Genomic DNA, 10,071 nt, shown 5'->3' with positions numbered 1-10,071 from the left:
ACAACGGACCTTGACCACGTGTTCGCATCTAAGAACACATGGTTGAGACCCCTTTTGGTCAAAATCGAGAGGTCGAGGAAGGACTCCAAGGCTTGGCCAGCCCGTTTAGGTATTTTACGTTTTATTGATGTTTCTTTTCGTATATTTTTCTTTTAAAGACGTCCTTCTTCATCTCTGTTTCTGTGTCCGTATTCTGTTTCTTCATTGTATGTCCATCGCCAATGTCCTCCATGCATGACTTGTTTGAAAGTTAGCATAGTTATTTTATTGTTGTTTAAGATTAGTTAATTCATTTTTCATTTTTTTTCTTTTTGGTTTTGGGCTTTGGTTTAAGGTTTCCAAGATTTTCTTTTAAATTTTTAAGTCCGTCTTTAGAGTGGTGAATCTTTGATGGATTTTAATTGGGCTCTAAGGAATCAAAGGTCCAAAGGGGAGTTTAATTTGAGTCTATAGACCCTTCATCCTGTGTCAGTTAACCCGGTTGGGTCCTTAGAGTAATAAACAGGGTTCAAGGGGATAGTTTGGGTAATCTAGGCCTGGGAATCTCTTTGTAACTGACTGAGGGAAGCTTCCTAGAAGCTGGGATTGGGACTTATATGAAATGCTGATTTTAAAACTGAGGACATGAGAGCAAAAATGAAAATTCAAAAAGGGTTCAAGTGCAAAACTGAATCCATTCTTTGCTGCCCTAGTGCCTTGCCTATAAAGGCAACTTTTCTTGCCTTTCAAGGCAGACCTAAGAGACTTGAAAGAGATAAAAATTCTGAGAAAACAAAAACGACTGAGAATTCTGAAACTGCACTGATTTCCAGCATATTTCTTTGATAAAAACTGATCAAATTCTGTATCAGCTGGGGATTTCTGATCTTCTTCATTAGTTAAAATCTCTGAAAGTTTCACATCTTGCACTTGGGTTGGGAGATGGTATGATGTTTTGTTTTTTCTGGGTTTCAAGCTGCTGTGAGGTCACTGTTGCATTGATACTCCTGTGCTTTTTTTTTTCTGCTGTTATCTATTGCTTCTTCACCTCTTTTTCCCTTTCAATTTCCAGGTATGCTTTTGAAACTAAGATGGAACTGAAATCTGATTGAGCTGTGTATTAAGATCTATGATCCAGTTGGTTTCAAATGAAAATATCAGTCCCTGTTGTATTAAATTCTACCATGTTGTCATTTATGTTTTAGTTTTGCTTCTTATGTGCATTTTACTTTGTTTTATGATTTGGATTTGAGCTTTCTCGAATGTAGTGATTCAACTGTTAGACCTTTTAATGTGTATTGATTGAGGACTGTGGCTCTTAGCTGATTGGTTGAAACTATTTGTCTGGTTGAAACTGTTTGTCTATAGATGTGCCTTTCATGGTCAGGGGTTCAAATGTATTAATTCAGATTTTTGGGTACAACACAATTGATCCATGTTTTTCCTTCCATTTGGTCTTTAAAACCTACTCTCCTATGGTTTGAAGCATAGTTTAGTAACTTCAGAAGTTTGTTGTTCAACCTTTCCCTTTTGTTCATGTGATGATTTGCTTCAATGAGGGATTTCAAATGAAAGTCAAATCTGGTTTTTTGTTCTGAGAATGTATCAGCCTAGTACAGTTCATCACATATTTCTTAACAAGTTGGAATCATATGGCTGTTTAGTGGCAAGTTCACAGGATTTTTTGAGGTTTACTCCCATGTCAGTACTTAGAGTTAACGTGAGGTTTTGAGATTTGAAGTTGCATATCATTAATTGAACGTTAATTTTGTGTTTAAAGAATTTCATGAATCAGCAGTTTGCCCTTGTTGAAATTTGGTTCCTTCATGGCTTTTTCGGACACAACTTGGGCGCTTCAGGGACTCGAAGTCGAGTCTTTGCTCGTCATTCTCAGACTCACGGGGTTTTGGGCCCATATTGGGCCTGAATCTGAAAAGACCTGCCCATAATCAAAAGTGCGTATTTGGCATCATTTGGGCCTGCTTGATTTCGTTGGCCCAGTTCCCTTGCTCGCTTGTTTGCTGATAGCAAATTTAGTTCGCGCTTTTAGCATAATGGATATTTTGAACTCCTGGGGTTTCTTCTCTTCCATAATTAATTAGACTCTCTAAATGAACTTAAGGTGCGCCATATTTAACAACACAAATAGCTATGGCCTTCCGAAATTTAGTTTGAATCTCTTTTAAAGTTGGAACCGAGGTATGCCATGCCCAAACAAAAATCTTAAGTTACATGGCCCTCGTTTAATTAATCTTGTTTAATCCTTAGAATTCGAGGCGTGCCATTTAACGAATTTTTCATGGCCCTCGCAAAGCCGCAAATGCGTTAGTTGCTTTAGGGATGTATTTTAATAATATTACTTTCCTAAACTCTGGTGTGCATTTTATGTGACCCAAATCAAATCTTAAAACGTTGAATAAAATATGTTTAGGATTGCAGGTGCATTTCATGTGGCACAATCCAAAGATGTATTTTAAACGACGTTTAATCTTCTTTAAAAATTGAATAAAAGTGGTTAAAAGTTGAAATTTGCACATAAGTTCATAATTGATTAAAATTAGATAATTAAGCCGAATATGACAGTTGAGCGACCGTGCTAGAACCACGGAATTCGGGAATGCCTAGCACCTTCTCCCGGGTTAATAGAATTCCTTACTCGGATTTCTGGTTTGCGGACTGTTAAACAGAGTCAATCCTTTCCTCGATTCGGGATTTGAACCGGTGACTTGGGACACCATAAATCTCCCAAGTGGCGACTCTGAATTTTTAATAAAATAATCTCGTTTCGATAGTCACTTAAAATTGGAAAAAAACTCCCTTATACATCCCTTCCGGGTGTAGTGGGAAAAGGAGGTGTGACACCTAGGAGACGCGCTTTCTAGTCTGGGTTTTTCAGGTTATATTCTTGTTTTAGGAGATACACTTCCTAAATTGAGATTTTACCCCTAGGAGACGCACTTCCTAGTTTTTGGTCATTTAAGTTCATTCCTAGGAGATGCACTTCCTAGTTTGAATAATCGTAGTTTCACCCCTAGAAGACGCATTTCCTAGTCTGGGTCTTTCAGGTTTTGTTTTAGGAGACGCACTTCCTAAATTAAGATTGTATCCCTAGGAGATGCACTTCCTAGTGTTTGGTCATTTAAGTTCATTCATAGAAGACGTACTTCCTAGTTTGAATCATCGAAGTTTTACCCCTAGGAGACGCATTTTCTAGTCTGGGTCTTTTAGGTTTTGTTTTAGGAGACGCACTTCCTAAATTAAGATTTTACCCTTAGGAGACGCACTTCCTAGTTTTTGGTCATTTAAGTTCATTCCTAGGAGACGCACTTCCTAGTTTGAGTCATTGAAGTTTCACCCCTAGAAGACACACTTCCTAGTCTGGGTCTTTCAGGTTATACTTTTGTTTTTGGAGACGCACTTCCTAAAATTGAGATTTCACTCCTAGGAGACGCACTTCCTAGTTTAGGTTATCAAGTTTCAACCCTAGGAGACACACTTCCTAGTTTGGTTCATTCAAGTTTCATCCATAGGAGACGCACTTCCTAGTTTTGGGTCATTTCAGTTCATTTTTAGGAGCCGCACTTCCTAGTTTGAGTCATTGATATTTTACCTCTAGGAGACACACTTCCTAGTCGTGGTCTTTCAGATTATATTTTGTTTTAGGAGACGCACTTCCTAAATTGAAATTTCACCCCTAGGAGATGCACTTCCTAGTTTGGTTCATTCAAGTTTCATCCATAGGAGACACACTTCCTAGTTTTGGGTCATTTAAAATTCATTCCTTGGAGACGCACTTCCTACTTTGAGTCATTGAAGTTTCACCCCTAGGAGACACACTTCCTAGTCTGGGTCTTTCAGGATATATTTTTAGGAGACGCATTTCCTAAATTGAGATTTTACCCCTAGGAGATGCACTTCCTAGTTTGAGTCATTCAAGTTTTACCCCTAGGAGACGCACTTCCTAGTTTTGGGTCATTTAAGTTTATTTTTAGGAGATTCACTTACTAATTTGAGTCATTGAAGTTTCACCCCTAGGAAACGCACTTCCTAGTCTGTGTCTTTCAGGTTATATTTTTGCTTTAGAAGACGCACTTCCTAATTGAGATTTTATCCCTAGGAGACGCACTTCCTAGATTGGGTCATTTATGTTCATTCCTAAGAGATGAACTTTCTAGTTTGAGTCATTGAAGTTTCACCCCTAGGAGACACACTTCCTAGTCTGGGTCTTTCAGGTTATATTTTGTTTTAGGAGACGCACTTCCATAATTGAGATTTTACCCCTAGGAGACGCACTTCCTAGTCAGGGTCTTTCAAGTTATATTTTTATTTTAGGAGACACACTTTCTAGTTTGGGTCATTTATGTTCATTCCTAGGAGATGCACTTCCTAGTTTGAGTCATTGAAGTTTCACCCCTAGGAGATGCACTTCCTAGTTTGGGTTTTTCAGGTTATATTTTGTTTTAGGAGACACACTTCCTAAATTGAGATTTTACCCTTAGGAGACACACTTCCTAGTTTGGGTCATTTAAGTTCATTCCTAGGAGACACACTTCCTAGTTTGAGTTATTGAAGTTTCACCCCTAGGAGATGCATTTCCTAGTCTGAGTCTTTTAGGTTATACTGTTTAGGAGACGCACTTCCTAAATTGAGATTTTATCCCTAGGAAACGCACTTCCTAGTTTGAGTCATTTAAGTTCATTCCTAGGAGATGAACTTCCTAGTTTAAGTCGTTGAAGTTTCACCCCTAGGAGACGCACTACCTAGTCTGGGACTTTCAGGTTATACTTTTTAGGAGACACACTTCCTAAATTGAGATTTCACCCCTAGGAGACGCACTTCCTAGTTTGGTTCATTTAAGTTACATCCGTAGGAGACACACTTCCTAGTTTGAGTTATTTGAGTTCATCCTAGGAGACGCACATCCTAGTCGAGTCTTTAGTTTTACTATCATCATCGCATCAATAGCATAGGTGATTTACAATTTTGCTAACACCTCACAAATCTTCCTAGTGCAAATTGGGGCAGAAATTTTGTTTGTTTTGATTGCAGGCACCCACATAGAGAATGAGGAAGTTTTTTTCAGAGTTACTTCAAATTTCAAATCAGTAGAAGGCGCCCACCTAAAGAACGAGGGAAGTCATTTCAGAGTTCAATTCAAGTTAGAAGTAGCAGAAGCTTTCCTCAAGAATGCGAGTCAATATTCTGAGATGACCAAAAGAAGAAGTCTCAATCCAGAATGAAAGAAAAAGAAGAAGAAGAAGAAGAAGTAAATCCAAATGCAGAAGCAGATGGAAAATGTGAACTGCTTAAGACAGGGTTGAAGTTATGTGCACTGCATGCCCGGTCTTGATCCGAAGAAGTCGTGGAAGAATGAATCAGTACCTGTAACTAACAAGCATCAAGATTCAAATCAATGTCTGAGAACCATTCAGGATTCAAGATCAAGCTTCAGTAGACTTATAGATAGGAATCTTGTAACTCATAGCTGATAGGCTTGCTTAGTTCTTTTAGATTTTGACTTAATGTAATAGCAGGACCACGGACTGGAACCTCGACGGCACCTCAATCGGCTCTCCACCTCGGTACTCCGTCACTCTTCCCACTTCTAGCTACACGTGGCCTGATTCCTTTATATCCAAGGATATGTAGGCAGCTCAGATACCAGGGCTCGATCACATTCTCCTCTCTTTTAGTTTTTGGTCTTTCTAAATAAGGGTCGGGTCAAAAAACTTGTCTTGTCATTCTTTGTCTGAAAACTCTTCGTATTTCCAGTCAAAGAGGAGCAGCTGTAGACATGTAATTATTTTTGATCCTCCCCAAGATTTTACATATTTTAACATTTAAATATTTAGTTTAGGTCTAGTATCGTTATTTTAACTAGTTTTGACTCTTTTACTTTATTTTAAGATCAAAAATTAAAAATTACAAAAATAGTTCCATATTTCTCTATTTAATTCACGTATTAGATATTTTTAGAAGGATATATTACTTTTAACCTATTTTATTTTAATATAATCTTTGAAAATATCAAAAATAGTTTCAACTTTAATTTTTAATTTTATTTTAAATATAATAGTTTATTAAAATTAATTAAGAGTTATTTTATATCTTCTTATAAGTATTATTATAAGTAAATTAAATTTTCAACCTTTTTTTAGCCCAATTTTGTAGATTTAAAGTCCAATTCAAACCTAGGCCCATATTTTTTTTATCTTACCCTAATACAAAAAACACTAGACAAGATCCCAACCCTAATATCTAGAGATCCTACTGTTCCCTCTTCTGAACACACCCCAAGCATCTTCTTCTTCAACCCAAAACCTTAGAACCCTAATTTTCTCCACAACCTAAGAGACACAGACCTCAAACCCTAGAAAAGAGCTAACCCTAATCCCCCTAAACAAAAAGACCACAGTCGTCCACCCCATAACTCCCCGGCACCTCTGCCCTCCTCCAGAGAACCACCAACACCAGTAACTAGAACACACAGCAACAACCACCCACCTCGACAAAGTAAGCCGTACACCCTACCCGACCTCACCGCCAGGACTCAACCCAGCTCGCCGGAAAACACCCCTCAGCGAGCCGCATCACTCTCTCTTCCGTCCAGATCGAGCACATCACCAGTCGTAAGAAGAGCTGCCACCGACCTCTCCATTATTAACAAAAAACACACACACACATACACGCACCACAACACACTGTACGCACCTACAGTCAACAAACAAAAAAGAAAGGAGAAAAAAACTGAGTTGAGAGAAGAAAATCTATTCATTTTTTGTTTCTTCTAGGTCCTAAAATGAATTTTTCCTTAAGTGTTGGTACTGAATTCAAATCTGATTGAGGTGTAGGTTGTTCGTGGTTGGCTCGTTGTTCCATCCACGGTTTGTCACATTTTTGAGTTCAAATTGGTGAAGCAATCAATTTCCATCTATACCGAGGTCCATTTCTTAATCTTCTCTTGAATTATGCATGTATTTGCAGTTGTGTTGATGAATTGAAGCCATATGTGATTGAGATTATATATACATTTGTCTGGTTGGAATTCCTATTGTTTCCCAATGCACTTTCATTAGTTTTAAGAATTATTGTTGAATCATTCGATTGTTAGTAAAACTAATTAAAAGAAAGAGTAACGAGATACTGCTTTGAAAGCTTCCAATTAAAATGGGTTGTGGATTGGCAAACTTTGCAAAAGAAATTTTGGCTAAGATTAGTGAAATGGATTTGGGATGTGGTGCTGGTATAAAAAAGAAACAGAATTGAGATGTGAGTGCTACACATTTACTATTTTATTTTACTGATTTAATCACTAGGGGCATGCTTAGGCCTACCATACTTGGGTAGGCAAGCCTTAGGATTTTGTTAGTTTTGAGGCAAGAGGTCGTTCTCTTAGTTAAATTTATCCGGGGAATGCCCCGAATGATTTGTATATATTTTATCCGGGATATGCCCCGTAGTATCATGTATTTGGAGGTTATGATGAACTTCGTGGAAAAGTATAGTATATATTAGTATTTATGATTTTACATTTATTTTCTTATTTTTATTTCCTTTTGGTTAGATGGGGATGACCTCGAGCCTCTAGTGTGTTTATTTTTCTTTTTTATGTTTATACCTCAATTTAAATATTTTAAAAGCCAACTAGATCGAGTACACAATCATACTAGTTACGGGACTTAGGGAGTGCCTAACACCTTCTACTCGAGTCAAATAGACCCCCTTACTCGAATCTCTGGTGCAGACTTAGTTTTGGAGTCTAAAGTATTTTAAAAGGAAAAATTATTTCTAAAAAAAATGGTGACCTGGCACACCGAAATCAATGCTAGGTGGCGACTCTAAAAATATTTTGAAACACAATATTCTTTGTCACTTTTAATTAAAAACCCTTTTTGAGCTTTACAAATCCTTTTATTATTTTTAAGAGGGAAAGTGAGGTAAAAAAAGGGGGTGCACAACACACCCATAAACAAGACTCTACTAGACACGGCTTGTAGACTCTCTAGGACAGAACTGCTCTGATACCACTTCTATCACGACCCAGAGCCTGGGGGCGAGACCATCACCTGGTGCCTCATCTATCCTTGAATACCAACTTGCGACTCAGGAACTTTGGACATATAATGTCATGCTTCGGCCAGGGGCCACATTGCACGACAATTTGTGAAGCAAGATATAAAATTGAATGGGAACTAACACTGACTAAATGTCAATATAAAGTTGGGCCGGTAAGACCGTCATAACTACTATAACTGACAAGCCAACAAAATATACATACAGGGCCTATAAGCCCAATATACTACACTAACTAACAGGATATGTCTACAAGCCCCTACTGATGAATGTACTATGATCGGAACAGGGCCCCGACCTACCCATAGCCTATATGCATATATACACAAGATGTACACAAAACTTCTAGACCGGGAAACTCTGAAGGACGTGGAGCTTAATGATAAAGCTGAACTCGGGCAACACCTACTGAGGAGGTCTACCCGTCTGTCTGTCTGAACCTGCACGCATGAAATGCAGCATTCCCCGAAAAAAGGATGTTAGTATGATTTAATGTACCGAGTATGCAAGGCAATAATATAACTGAAAGCTGAAACTAAATTGATAATATAATAGTTGGAAGTATCTGGGAGTCAAAGATAATCTGAAGATATGCTCACATGTGGATACTAACTCAACTCTCTCAATATAGTAAGTAAAATAGTTGTCCGGCCCTATAAGGCTCGGTATACAAATATAGTTGCTCTGCCGTAGTAGGCTCGCTCATAGGCGCTCGGCCATACTAGGATCTGTATCTCGACCAATTGGGCTCGCTCATTGACGCTCGGCCACAGTAGGCTCGGTATATAACTTACCATCTGATCAGAGGTTGCCCAATAGGGGCTTGTCCATCGATTATAGCTCGATGGTAATGATAATACTATAATACTGTATATATAGACTCTCTTCTCTCTTGACTAGAACAAAAAGACTCAATTGAATATGAAGTCCTAATAAGGATAATATTGTAACTTACAAAACTAGGAAAATATACGTAAATTTCGGGATATGAATTTTTCTTTATGCCTAGTTATCAAACTCATGCAAAATGAAAGAAGTGCTTAGCCTTAACATACCTGGAGTAGGGAAAAATTCGTATGATGTTCTTGGGAAAGATTGCACCGTACTCCTTTAGAACCACAAAATTTTACGTTGCTAAGGTGCTAATAATTCCTGTTGGAGTTGTTTGGTTGCAAGAAATATGTTGAAAACTTGGAGGAATTTCTAACGCCTGATTGTAAAGTTTTTTGGTATATGAAGATGTTAGAGATGAAGTTCTTTGTTACTAAGAAATTTTGTTGAAAAACTTTTGAGGGATTTCTAACTCCTAATTGTAAGGCTTTTGGTATTTGAAGGTATTAGGGGTGAAGTGATTTGTTACTAACCTTGCCAAGGCTTCATATCTGATTGGTATTGAAATGTTCGAAACGTTACTAACTTTGCCAAAGCTCCACATTTGATTAGTATTGAAAGTGTTAGTGTTTGAGAATGACATGTGGTGTTTTATTCAAAATCCTAGAATGAAGTGTCTTGAAATCACTATATTATGTTGCCACCAAACCACAAATGACCAAGAGTCATTTGTTTGGTTAGTGTCTTGCTGCTACGTGGCGGTGGGAAGGGGTTTTAATCTTATCCCATAACCAATTAATTAATTAGGTAATGTCCCGTTACCCGATAATTAACCAATTACCCATATAATTAAGAATTATCTCAATTTACTTAAAATTCTACTCATTTTTAATATACTTTAAATGTCGTATTATAACAATCATATGGTACCTTGTATGGTACTAGTCCATAAATATCGGGTATTATAACTTGGACCGTATTTTATCCGAAATCGACAACCTTCAACGAAATTCATTTTTTTTAATTCGTGTACCCTTTATCCTTCATGGCACTTACTTATCGCTTGTTATAAATAGCATAAATATGTTAACCTCAAGATAATATCATCCTCAAGTCTATGTCAATTAATTGAAAACGAAATTTTAACGTATAAGAAATGCGAGATGTAACATCCTTCCCCTCTTAGAT

Source organism: Nicotiana tabacum, chromosome 1 (assembly GCF_000715075.1).
Source record: "Nicotiana tabacum cultivar K326 chromosome 1, ASM71507v2, whole genome shotgun sequence".
NCBI classification, from domain to species: Eukaryota; Viridiplantae; Streptophyta; class Magnoliopsida; order Solanales; family Solanaceae; genus Nicotiana; species Nicotiana tabacum.
Note: the sequence above shows the minus strand (reverse complement) of the source record.